We start from the raw sequence: 11,021 nt of genomic DNA on the forward strand, positions 1-11,021 counted from the left end.
TCATGTTGTTTAACTGATTTAAGGTCAAGTTTAGGGTTAAATTATGAGTTTTTTTTTTAATTTTGAATATAACGTTTACAATAAGAACTGACCATTATATTTGAAAACCAACAGCTGACATATCATATATCAGCAAAGCACTGTTTAGCTAAAACATTCAAAGTCTGTTTTATTTTTGACCCAGTAAAAATATTTCAGAATTAAATGCTCATGTTTCCAGAATTTTTTACCTCTTTAAAATCAGTCTGTTACAAAATTGTCAAATCAGTGAAGCGCAAATCTGGATTTCCTCCCATCACTATATGGCAATAAAGTTTTTCTTGACTGATTTTAACACACTATCCAGTATTAATTCAGCCCATGGAGGGTTTCATAATAAGCTGAGAAGGGCAGGATGGTCATCTGGGCTGACACTGTTTTAGACATACAGCACCTGGATATCAGTTCTGTACAATGTTTGGAAATCGTGCTCAATTAAACAGACTCAATCACAGGTTGAAATGCTTTGGACAAAGTTCTTTAATCATCATCTCAACATTTCAACATATCAGGTGTCCAGTACAGTGTACCCTGTCCAGCTGTAATGTTTGAATTGAGCAATAAGTTCTAATCAAAAGGCTTATCTTCTGCAAATATCTGTGTTAGTGATATTACAGAATGTAAACGTGCGTTTGAACAGCTGTGTTAGATGGTTATAGGTATTTATGTATGTCAGAACCGCCTGATCTGGATCAATACTATCTCAGAATAAAAACACAGATCTGCTGCACTCATAGGAATTTAAAAGGCCAACTTTGAGTTCTCTTGATACGTACATGTTGAATTATCACACAAAATAAATAGGTCAGATGAACATATTTCACATCAGTTCAACACTTCAAATCAGCTCGTACTGATACAGTGAAAGAAGAGAGAAAACAAAACATTTTATTTTTAATTCCAAATGTAAATGCCACACATGTAAAATTATGTTATGAGCAGCTAGATTTGTCAACTGGTGTAAAAATGAAAAATGTGCTATTCATGACTTTATATACATGCATATATATATATATATATATATATATATATATATATATATATATATATATATATACAGTCATATGCAAAAGTTCGTACACTCTGGTCAAATTACATTTTCTACTAATTTTCTAAGTGAAAGTAAATTAACACATCATCTACAGAGAACACACTTAAATATCAAATTTTTTTGCAAATGTTAGTGCACAATTTCTATTTATTTGTTTAACAAACTGGAAAAAATAAAACGTGTCATTACTTTTGCACAGACCATATTTTAAGTTTTAACTCCAACTATGTTAAACTCAGCAAATAAACAGTAGTTGTATATTAAAATGTAGTGTATTCTCTGTAGAGGCCGTGTTAACTTCTTTTCACTTACAAAATCAACAAAACATGCAGTTTGACTAGGGCGCCCAAACTTTTGCGTACACCTGTATACACGCAATGCTTATTGTCACTTTTAACCTTTATAATTTTTAATTTTTTTTATATAATTTTCAAAATGCTAGTTGCTTTTCATACTGTGTGAAAATTTCATGCTGAAGAGACCAATATAAATAAATTAAAATTACTTGGACAATCCAGTTATGTCTGTTTATATGACATAAAATATACATTTTGACATGTACTTCATGACATGTATGAAGAGTTTCATACGTAGATTCCAGTTCATCCCAAACTTGTTCAGTGGGATTAAGATCAGGGCTCTGCGCAGGCCACTGGAGTGCCTCCACACCAAATTCATCAAACCATGTCTTTATGGGGCTTGCTTTGTGCACAGGGACACAGTCATACTGAACAGGAAAGAGTCTTTCTTAGACTGTTGCCACAAAGTTGGAAGCATATAATTGACTGAAATGCATTTGTATGATGTAGCAATAACATTCCTGTTACTGGAACTAAAGGGCCAAGCCAAAACCCTGAAAAACTGCCCCAGCCCATTATCCCTCCTCCACTAAACTTTATGCTGGCATTCTGGTACATAGTGTTCTACCAGCACCCGCCTAACCTAGATTCATCCATCAGACTGCCAGATAGTAAAACATGATACATCACTCCAGAGAACATGTTTCCACTGCTCTAGAGTTCAGTGGCGGCGTGCTTTACAACACTCCAGTCGATGCTTGTCATTACACATAGTGATCTCTGGCATGTGTGCAGCTGTTTGGCCATGGAAACCTATTTCATGAAGCTTGTGACGTGGTTCTTGTGCTGATGTTGCTTCCAGAGGCAGTAGTGAGTGATGCAACAGAGGAAAGGCATTTTTTTTTTGCAACAGAGGAAACCGAGGAAATGGGCTATTGCTTCGTGGCTGAGCTGATGCTCTTAGACACTTCCATTTCGCAATAATAGCACTTACAGTTGACCAGGGCAGATCTAGCAGGGCAGAAATTTCACAAACTGACTTGTGGCAAAGGTGGCATCCTATGACAGTGCCAAGTTTAAAGTCACTGAGCTCTTCAGTATGACCCATTTAACTGGCAGTGTCAAAGATTGTATTGCCATGTATATGATTTTATAAACCTGTTAGCAATAATGGGTGTTGCTTAAACACCTCAACTCAATAATTAGGAAGGGTATCCACATATGTTTGGTCATATAACATAGTGTATATATAGAGAGAGATATAGATAATGTACTGAGCAAAAGTTTCCAATTGAATCAGTACTGCTGATGGAATTAACATTACTGTTCTACATGAGACTAAAACCGTTCATGGTGACATAAACAATCATTAGATTTTTTTGTTTTTCAGCTGACAATTGCTGCCATGCTGAAAGGTAGCCATAATGAACTCTAACAGTGAATGGCTTCCTAATGCTAATTTGGGTTTGTTAGCTGCAGGACTATAGAAACCCTCATTAACGTTTCAAAGATGCTGAAACCCGACCCGCAGCTCCGTCAGCAGCCGGGGTCAGGTTTAATGCCCCTGAGTCCAGTCACAGCCTCAGGGGACTAGCGCAGAGCACACGTTTGCTTTTCGTACTCCACACTTCTATAGCAACTGTAAACTCTTGATGAAGCTACAGCATGGCCTGCCCTGCACCTTAGAGCCCTGGAGACCAGAGTGTCCCAGGAATATTCACAGGTAAAACATGTGCAAATGTTTCATTTAGAATGCCTGTATGTCAGACCTGACCTCCTCCCTGCATTAGTAAGACATTGTCACCCATGGCTGTTTCACCGAGACTAGACTGGTTACTCATTAGTGACAGAACCGGAACTGGTAGGTATTGTTTCAGCTCAGGAATCTGAAGGACATCTAGGCTGACTCATCGTCACAGTGATGAAGACACGCCTCCTTCGTCACCTGGCCAGAGTGGTGTGAGAACCAAGCGCCACCCACAACGACAAGACAGGCCAATGACATGCATTGACATTAGAATATGCAAAACGAGTGGAAGAGCCTAATATGTACAATAACAAAAGCAACAACAGGCCCAATGCAGTTTATTACACAGCACCTTTTTAGACACAGCTTTACAGGAAGATTAGAGCGGGTACACTGAAATAAAGTGATGCAGTGAGTTGATTTGATTCCAGTAAACACTCTTAAAAAAGATGGATCTTTAGTAAAGTCAGATGTTCTACATAGAACCATTTCATGCTTAAATGGTGCCTTGCATGGTAAAATGTTCTTCAGATAGATAGATAAAAGGAGTTTGTATATGGTTCTACATAGAACCTTTGATAATGGTTCTGTAGTACACTCTTAAAAAAAGGCGCTTCTTCAAGGGTATTTTTGTAAAGAAAAAGGTTCTACATAGAACCATGAACATTTGCATGCTGAAAGAGTTCTTTGCATCATGAAAGCCTTCTTCAGACTGATGGACAATGTGTTGTATATGGTTCTATATAGAACCTTTTTAGAAGGGGTTCTATATAGCACCAAAAAGGGTTCTTCATGATGAATTATATTTGAAAGATAAATAGAGGCGACTATTTTTACTAGAGGGGTCTTTCACTTAAATGTGTCTCTACTTTTGACTTTCACTCAAATATGTATGTTGATGGTTAAATATGTACGTTGTCCTCCACTGTTTAGTACAAGCCAAAGATAAAGTAAATGAAACATTCCTCATGTTTATTCATTCACAAATATTTGGTTGCTATTTAATGTTATTTGTGCTTTGGTTTAAATTAAAAGCTCTGATTATTTCTATTTATTGGCACTTTTTAACGGCATGCCAACCAACCTCATGTGTGCATAACGTGAATTTAGTCATGAATGAACTAATTGAAAACTGAGTGAAAACTGTACCAACCATCCCCGCACTCCCCTTCTGAGAGTGCCAGTCACACTTTTCAGGTGGAGAAAACAAACAGAAACACAGATAACAATAATTTATCTAGGCTATAGAATAGTACGGCTATGACGACGTTTAAATGCTAACAGAGAGGTGGTGCAGAAGGTGTAGAAGGTTCCGGGGCTGAAGGCCACACCTGTGTTTGGAATGCTGATCAGACAGGACGGAGCCACTGTCCATCAGCACCCCGCACTGGGTTCAGTGTTGATGCGTATCAGTAAACTTGCTGACAATGGAGGAAAAATAAGGATCTTCTAAAAATGCCGCTGTCTTTTAGCCAGAAACGTACAGTGAGACTGATAGACTTCAGACGCAAAATCATGACTCAGAATCTCTAAATCTGTCCTCCGAAACAAGAAGTTTGTGACAAGTGTGAGGCTAACAGAGAGAACTGTGCCAATGACAGAAACCAGACTACCCTGATATTTATTTCATTTACGCTCAAAATGTCCATTAAGTACAATTTATTCATAGTTTAGCATCAGGAAAAAAGCTGAAAACATATATTTAACAGAAATTGTACAGAAGCCTCAACAAATAAACATAATATCAGATATTTCAGCATTAGCTTACATTTTTTTCAGGAGACTCAGGTTCTCTAAGAAATCTGCCGGGATATTTATCCAGACCTCCAAAGTTCAGTCTTAGAAGTTGGTTGTGTTATCAGTCAAGTAATCCCAATCTCAAATTTAGACTCATAAAAACCTCACACTATGTTTGATATATTTTGTAGTTTGTCTGTCTTCTTTTTTCAGTGAGGCTTCTAAACAGCTACACACAGCGCTGGGTTGTCTTCTCACAGTGGAAGGATGGACAGAAACACCTGTGGATTTTTTCAGATCTGAAGCAGCTTGATTTTCTCCTCTCTCTCAAAGATGAAAGGTTTAAGTGCTGTTTATCTGATGGGGACAGCTTTGGTGGTCTAGCAGGTCTTGCATGATTGTTAGGTGCCCCATTGTCTCATTTTTAAATCATTTTTGGACACTCTTATTTTTTAATTAATCTCACTTTGACTTTCAGCTTCCCTTATGCAAGTGGATGGTATCTAATCTTCTTTAGCCATTTATATGCACATGAAAAAGAAATGTGAAGGCCGCTGAGGTGAGTTTGGGTAGCTGAGTGTTAGTATCTGTTTAAAGGGGAACATAATGTCAGTGGCTGCTTTGCAAAAAGCTTTTGTTGGGATGACTCAGCTGTAAATGGCTAGTTTTAAGAGTGGAAAGATGGATGAGTTAAAGTGGCAGTAGGTGCACAAAAGTATAGAGGATGGATATAGTGTACATTTGATATCAATATTGGAGGCTTCTGTTTAAATATCACTGCTCTCTAAAGAAAAACATGTATCTCAAAAACAGTAACTTTACAGGAGAGGGATTTTTACAGGAAAGAGATTTTTTTCAAAGCAATTTTGGTGCATTTTTATTGGTCCATTTGTCATGAAATTTTCATACAATATAAAGAAGGGCTGCTGTGCTCAAATGATACAAAATCACAAAAAAAAAAATGGAGATACATGTTTTTCTTTGGACAGCGACGAGTGGGGCACCATATAAGGCAGCCAATCAGAACAGAGCTCTTTTGCATATATCAGTCTTAGTGTTAAAAAAACACTGCCTGTTTAATCCTAAGTGATAAAGAGAGGAATATGTATTTTTTCCAAAATCTTTGGAAAAATTATTAATAATTTATAAAAACCAAACAAATATTGTAAGTGGACCTCTAGGGAAAAAAATAAATATGAAAAATGAAAAATGTAAGAAAACTGTAGAATATGGTCCCTTTAAACAAACAAAATGGCGGTCTCTGACCTAAAGTAATACTATAGCTAACATGTAATTTCCCACCAATTAGCTGCTTGCAAACTGTACTACTGAATCATCACACACCTAATGTTAATTGATGGGAGATGAGTTCCCATTAGCTACATTAGCCTTGTAGCTTCAGTGAAAATAAGCAAACTTTGGACATATGGACCACATTAAGTGTTAGGATAATTTAATTATGTCCTGATTTTTTAAATTATGAACCACTTCATTGATAGGAAATGATCTGATTTCTGTTTCTAATATAAGGTCTAAAGGATCTCCTCACTGAACATAAAAGCGCCTTGTTTTTCAAACAGTTTCTTGTCCAACTGCATGCCAGCAGTCAAGCACACGATGAACCCGTGCTCTGATAGGACAGATTGCTCCAGAACATCAGGTCAGAGAGAATAACTATCATAACTCATTCATAAGTCATTGTGTTGTATGTACACTATTTGTTTTTATCTCAGATTTGACAACCTTTATTTGCACACACTTAAAAAGACGGCTCTTCAAGCGTTCTTTAGTAAAGACAATGGTCCTATTTACAACCATGAGTTCTATATAGAACCATTTCAAGTATATGGCTTGACCAGGCACTACACTCTTAAAAATGATGGTTGTTCAAGGGTTCTTTAGTAAATAAATGGTTCTATACAGAACAATAAACACTCAAGGAACCTTTTGCGTGATTAAAGGGTTCTTTGCACCATGAAATGGTTCTTCATTGACTGATGCAGGATGTGCCACAGACCTTATTCTGTATGTGCCTTATGTCACTTTTGTCACTTTATAGTTAAATTCAGGGATCTTCTTATATTTATATTATTTTTTTATTATTCTTTTTTTCTACAACTAGTGTTTATTTTTACGATTAGTGTTTATTTAGTGTCTATTTAATTCACACATTTCCTGTTTACTGTCTATTTAATGTCATTGCTACACCTGAGAGGTCTGAGAGTAACGCAGTCTCAATACTCTGTATGTCCTGTACATATTGTAGTATTGACAATGAAGCTGACTTGACTTGATAACACTAGAAGAACCCTTTTGGGTGCTTTTCAAAAAGGTTCTATACAGAACCATGTACAGCACATTCATGCACATTTTCCATCAATCTCCAGAACGCTTTCATGATGCAAAGAACCCTTTAATCATTCAAAGGGTTCCTGGAGTGTTCATTGTTCGATATAGAACCATTTTATTTACTAAAGAATATATTTGAGAATGAAATGGTAAAGAACCATACGGGTTCTATATAGAATGATTTTCATCACTTTGTAGTTTCAGCATTTTATTTTAGACCACAAGACCTAATTTTACACCTAACAAACATCCTGTGCTGATGCTGAATGTGCTAAAGTTCCACTGCAGTTCTATAGGAAGTATTAGAGGAGCTTTTGGACCTGATACTTATTGTAGCTACTTTTATGTATACACGAATCATTATTTCATTGAAGTTGCAATTAGTTACATGAAGTTTAATTTACTCGAGTAACTTTGTGCTACTACACATTGTACTTTAGTGTCTCATCCAATTTTGACCCGTACGATATGCAAAATGTCGTATGCAGAAGTTTAAACACTCACAATCAAATTATGTTTGGTTGAATTTCTATTTATTCGCTGAGTTCAACATATTTGACAAACCTTAACATTATTTTGAAAATGCTTGCTGCCTTTCGCACTGTGTGAAAATGTCATGCTGAATATACCAAAGGAAATGATTTTTACTCAGAAAATCAACAAAATGTCATTTGACCGGGGTGCCCAAACTTTTGCATACGACTAAAGGATTGTTGGATCAACAGTTCATTTTCTTTACTGTAATGATTAAACCATAAATGATGCAAAAGAAGGCAGGGTTACTCTAGATCTAAGCTAATGGAAGAACTCGAGTGATCATTAGAGATACATACATATAACATAAAGGGGGGTTGGGCGGGCTGGGCAGTGTGTATTCATCTCTATGGGTTTCTAGGTGTGTTTCTTTGGTGAAGCATTTGGCAAACATGCCTGTATCTCTGCTTGTTCATGAGGTTTACAAGGAGAGCCATTAAGTCAGTTGTGCACTTCAATTAGGAACTGAAGACATTTCTTGAGTGCAGTGATCAGTTTCAGTGGAATTCTGATTGTGCTGCCTTATGAAGGCCTTTGTGTGGTAGAGAAGTTCCTGTTTCTTTATTTAGTAGAACACCAGGAAAGCAATGTGAGACTTCAGATCGTACAGATGAAATGTTGTGCGCAAAGTTTAGATCAAATGACATGTTTTATTGATTTTCTGAACGAAAATAAGTGAACACATCCTCTACAGAGAACACACCTCAGCACCTCAGTTTATTTGCTGAATTTAACATATTGGGGGAAAAAACACAACATAAAATGTGGCATGTGCAAAAGTTAGCAAGTAAATAAAAATTGTGCACTGCAATTTTCATAAAAATACCATGTTTAAGTTCCCTGTAGAGGATGTGTTATCTTATTTTCACTTAGAAAATCAACAAAATATGAAATTTGACTGGGAAGCACAAACATTTGTGTATAACTGCAAGGTCTGAAGTGTTTTGTGTTTAATTCATATTAGTTAAATTGATCAACTGGTGTCCAATTTTTGCGTTGTGGTTACGGTCATGGCCAATACTAAGGAATTTTTTTGATGTCAAACAATGACAATAACAGATACATGGCTAAAACATAAAGAATGGTTTACTTTCTGGAACACAACACTATGTACACTACGTTAACTTTTCATCAAACTGAAATCATGATATCTTCTTACATGGTATGGATTACAAGTTTAGTCTGCACTTTTGACACAATTTCTCTGATTCTTTTGTTGAGCTAACAAATAGTTAAGCAAAATATAAAGGTGCATCAAGGCATCACACCACTGGGGACGTGGGAGGGTAAGCATGGATTTTAATATACAAATGTGAGGGAGGGCTTTTCCTGTAGAACTTGTTTGCATTGTCGTCTTAGTTTCAGGAAGAGAAACAGCTTTGTAGAGTCTTGGGAAGAACACAAAATTACCACCAAAACTTCAGCACTAGTTTCATACTCTCTACACTGTAAAGAATTACAGTAACTTCTACAATAAAAGCTAGTTTGATACTTCTAACATGTCTTACAGTTTTATACAACTTCCCCTGCTGAATTCTCAGCAAACAATTACAGTAAAGGCAGATTATACTGCATCAAACGCCTTACTGCATATGGCTACTGTAAAATTACAGTAATGATATTGCAACATTACACAAAAACATATAATAAAGTGGGATTGTTTTTTACCAGAATTCAACAGGGTGTTGCATTTGCCCTGGTTCACAGTTACTGTAATTTCTACAATTAAAGGCAGTATGATATTTTTAACGTGTTTTATAGTAACAGCTTCCTCTGTTGAATTCTGTGAAAACATTTATAATACAGGCAGATTGTACTACATCAACCTCCTTATTGTACAGCTACTGTAGCAATATTGCAATAATACATTAAAACATAGAGTATGATCAGCTGTGAAAATTGGTACCAAAAATGCTTTGAAGTTTATACTTTAACTAGTGGTTAAAATTGGTTAACATTAGCCTAGCTAGCAAACACAGGCTAGCTGTCTAATGCTGCATTTGACTTAACTGGGAAGTGGGAACTTGGACATTTTTCAATTATTCAGCACTTTTTGGCTATGAATTGGGAAAAACACAGATGCCTCCAGGAAAGAAGTTAGGAACATTGTTAGGAACATGCTAGCCAGTTAACGTTAGTAGTATGAGTGATAACTTTAATGTTTGTGATGTTTTTACTTCCTCAAAACAGAGAACTTTATAGTTTAACCAACTACTGTGTTTGTATATTGACTGAACATCCAAAGCTCATTTAAAATGAGAGAAGTGGTTCTTTATCACTGCACTGTAAAAAATAGTTGTTTCAACTTTTAAAAGTTAGCGTTCAGGCTGCCTTAACATTTTGAGTTAAGTGAATTTTGAATTGTAAGTTAACAGAACAAGAATCTGTGTTTTATGCCATTTCAGCTTATTATTTAAAGTTCAAATAACTCAAAATTTTAAGGCAGCCCAATTGTTTTTTACAGTGTATTGACAGTGTGAGCAGCCATCTTTATTCAACATCACACGCTGAACTCTCAATCACATGCAGAATCTCGAGTTTCCATGTAGGAATTCCCAGTTGAGGGGGTGTTTTCTTTTAGTTTGTTTAGCTGGAGGTCTGAACACAGCATAATGCTAGTTTACCCAGCACAAGCTGTACCAACATAAGGATATTAAAGTGAGTTCATGAACTTTGAGTTTATTATACAGCTTCAGCTTAAACACTGACTTTTGGAGCTTGTACATGCTTGAAACAATGGCTCTTCAAGGATTCTTAAGAAAATGGTTCTATGTAGTACCATGAACATTCAAAAGACCCTTTGCATGATTAAAGGGTTCTTTGCATCATTAACGGTTCTTAGATTGATAGAGAATGTGCTGTATATTGTTCTGCATAGAACCTTTTTAAAAAAGGGATCTATACAGCACTCAAAAGGGGTTCTTCTACTGTAACAAGCTTAACATCGCAATGATAGAAGAGCCCTTTTTGGTGCTTTATAGAAGCATTTTCAAAACAGTTCTGAATAGAATCTTCTCCAGCATGTTCTCCATCAATCTGAAGAACCCTTTCACGATGTAAAAAACCCTTTAATCATGCAAACTGTTCCTCAAATTTGTTCTTGGTACTACATAGAACCATTTTCTGTACTTAAAAACCCTTAAAGAACTCCCTTTTTTAAGAGTGTAAGACACAAAGGTAACATATTTTACTTTGCATATTGCAGACTCTTTAAAATGTATTTCAGAGAAATACAAATTCATTTTCAGGGAAAATGTCGGCGAAT

The sequence above is a fragment of the Colossoma macropomum genome, unplaced genomic scaffold, assembly GCF_904425465.1.
Source record: "Colossoma macropomum unplaced genomic scaffold, Colossoma_macropomum, whole genome shotgun sequence".
In the NCBI taxonomy this organism is placed as follows: Eukaryota; Metazoa; Chordata; class Actinopteri; order Characiformes; family Serrasalmidae; genus Colossoma; species Colossoma macropomum.